Genomic DNA, 3,086 nt, shown 5'->3' on the forward strand with positions numbered 1-3,086 from the left:
TTTGTTTTTTTTTTTTTTTTTTTTGGGGGGTGGGGGGGGGGCTAGAAGGAGGAGGGTGGGGGCGTGTTGTTGTCAGTTTTTTCCTCCCGGCGTTGAGACAGCCACTTTCCGTTTTCGGGCGTAACCGGATGCTGCAAGGCTGTAGGAGATGCGGGAGGTGGTGGAGGTGGGGGGGCGGAGGGGGAGAGAGGGGGTGGGGGTGGGGAGGTCGGGGAAATGGGTGTGTGCATGTTGGGCGGGGGTGGGGGATAGGGGTGGGTGGGTGGGTGGGTGGGCGGTGGGTGAGGTGGGGACAAGGACTGTGTGTGTGTGTGCAGGAAGACAGAAGGTATGGCGGGTAAAAAACTGCTCAGTCAGTGACAGAGGAAGGTGGGGAGGAGGGATCGTTTATATAGAGTTGGGTGAGAGTTATTAGCCTGGAGAGGTGCTGTGTGGCGTATTATCTGGATGGAGCCGGAGGCGTGTTGCACGAGTGCTGGTTTGCAGTAAAAATAGGTTAGCAAAAAATAAAAATAAAATAAAATAAAAATAAAATAGAATATAAAAAAACACACCAAAAAACAAACAAACAAAAACCCCATCCTGGGTCACTCTATGGAAATCGGTAGTCCTATTTTAGCATCCTTAAAACCAGGAACCTATTTTACTATCAGTTTTTTTTTTTTTTTGCGCATGTATGAAACGATATTACCATGAGGAGACTATGTTTTATTTTATTTTATTTTATTTTTTTTTTTTTTTCGGTGAATTTCGACTCTGATTTTATACGTTATTTTACTCCGTTTTGATGGATGCGGATTCAGTCACTAAACTAAAGTGTGACCATCAAGGATTTTTCTGTTTTTTTAGTCCCTCAAAGGAGTGCCCGGTTAGCTCAGTCGGTAGAGCATGGGACTCTTAATCCCAGGGTCGTGGGTTCGTGCCCCACATTGGGCGTTTCGTTACAGGAGGAAGGTGGCAGAATGGTTAAGACGCTCAGCTGCCAATACAGAGAGTCCGTGAGGGTGTGGGTTCGAATCCCGCTCTCGCCCTTTCTCCTAAGTTTGACTGGAAAATCAAACTGAGCGTCTAGTCTTTCGGATGAGACGATAAACCGAGGTCCCGTGTGCAGCACGCACTTGGCGCACTGAAAAAGAACCCATGGCAACGAGAGTGTTGTCCTCTGGCGAAATTACGTAAAATGAAATCCACTTTCATATGTACACAAATATGTAAGCATGCACTCAAGGCCTGACTAAGCGCGTTGGGTCATGCTGCTGGTCAGGCATCTGCTCAACAGATGTGGTGTAGCGTGTATGGATTTGTCCGAACGCAGTGACGCCTCCTTGAGAAAGTGAAACTGAAACAGATGGCAACAATAATAATTAAAAAAATAATAAAAAGATTTAGGATGCTAAAATAGGACATCATGGAAATCTGTTCCCATCGATACAGCGTTGCGTTTCACCCTCGTTGTGGTTTCAGTATTAATAGGCTGTCTAAAAATAGAACCTTCCCACAAGCCAGTGTGCCTCCTGTGCACACTGAGGAACATGCTGTGAAGTGAAGCAGTTCACCGAGCATACTGCATCGTTCGTTTATTTTTTTTTATAGTCTGTTCATCTAAGATGGTGATATTAGACTGAAAATAAATGATATTATTATTATTATATTGTTGTTTTGTTGTTGTTGTTATTTGGATTATTATCATTCCTATCATAATGATGATTGTTAGTATTAATTAGAAATCGACATTTCTGTATATTCGAATGAAAAGGGGGGGGGGGCGGTTGAGGTGGAGGGGAGGGGGGAGGGGACTAGGAAAGGAAGAGAGAGAGAGAGAGGAGAGAGAGAGAGAGAGAGAGAGAGAGAGAGAGCAGAATGTGGAAAAGATAGAGTACAAATTGTAAAATGGAGAGGGTGAGTGTCAGTGATTGGAGAAAGAAAAACATAATATTGGAAGGGTGTAGTGTGTGAGAGGCGGGACGGGGGAAGCGGGATTTGGGGGGAAAAAAATCAAATATTGTATGCACTACTTCTGTAGATTATTTTTTTTTGAAAAGAGGTTCATGTGGGGACCTACAATAAACAACCAACTGGACTATTTCACATTCTGCAGTTGTGATCAGTGTCATGTGGGATTAATGCTTTTAATTTCTATCAAGAAGGGGACATGCGACGTCTAGTGAATATAAAACTCTGTGTGTGTGTGTGTGTGTGTGTGTGTGTGTGTGAGAGAGAGAGAGAGAGATTGCTCAGGGTGTTACAATTGCTTGCCTTTCATTTTAATTCTCCTACTCCATGAAAAGTAAATGAGGTTTTGTTATATACAATGACTAAGGGAAATAAACATTTATTCATTCATTCATCTATTAATGCATTGATTGATTGATTCATTCATTCATTCTTTTTGGCCATTTTTTATTTCTTATTTTTTTTTTTATTACAAAGTTCCCAATTTTCTCAATCTCAAGCAAACGAGCAGAGAAAAATAATGGCCAGATTCTTTGATTTTCTGATCGATACCAGCCATTGGACGTGTTTTGGCGTAGGCTTCTTAGAAATATAGGAAAGGATGCGTCTTGAACAGAGCGGTAATTGATCTACTTTTGTGCGGTGATCTTATATATTTTTTCTCCCCCTCCCCCCATTATTTATCGCCTAGATGTAGAATTAAAATGACAATGGTAGTTAAAGTTCGCGATACCTACTTTTGTGCAGTGATCTTTTTTTTTTTCTCCCCCTCCCCCCCCCCCCCCCCCCTCATTTATCGCCTAGGTGTAGAATTAAAATGACAATGGTAGTTAAAGTTCGCGATACCTACTTTTGTGCGGTGATCTTATATATTTTTTCTCCCCCTCCCCCCATTATTTATCGCCTAGATGTAGAATTAAAATGACAATGGTAGTTAAAGTTCGCGATACCTACTTTTGTGCGGTGATCTTTATTTTTTCTCCCCCTCCCCCCACCCTTTCCCCTCATTTATCGCCTAGATGTAGAATTAAAATGACAATGGTAGTTAAAGTTCGCGATACCTACTTTTGTGCGGTGATCTTTATTTTTTCTCCCCCCCTCCCCCCACCCTCCCCTCCCCCCTCATTTATCGC

The 3,086-nt window shown here is 42.6% G+C and overlaps 1 non-coding gene across 1 annotated transcript; it reads left to right on the forward strand.

Annotated features, from left to right (window-relative positions):
* Positions 1-863: 863 nt before the first annotated feature.
* Positions 864-936, forward strand: Trnak-cuu (transfer RNA lysine (anticodon CUU)). Its single transcript has one exon. It is a non-coding gene; the product is annotated as a tRNA-Lys (tRNA).
* The last annotated feature ends 2,150 nt before the right edge of the window (positions 937-3,086 follow it).

This window comes from Babylonia areolata, chromosome 19 (genome assembly GCF_041734735.1).
Source record: "Babylonia areolata isolate BAREFJ2019XMU chromosome 19, ASM4173473v1, whole genome shotgun sequence".
NCBI classification, from domain to species: domain Eukaryota; kingdom Metazoa; phylum Mollusca; class Gastropoda; order Neogastropoda; family Buccinidae; genus Babylonia; species Babylonia areolata.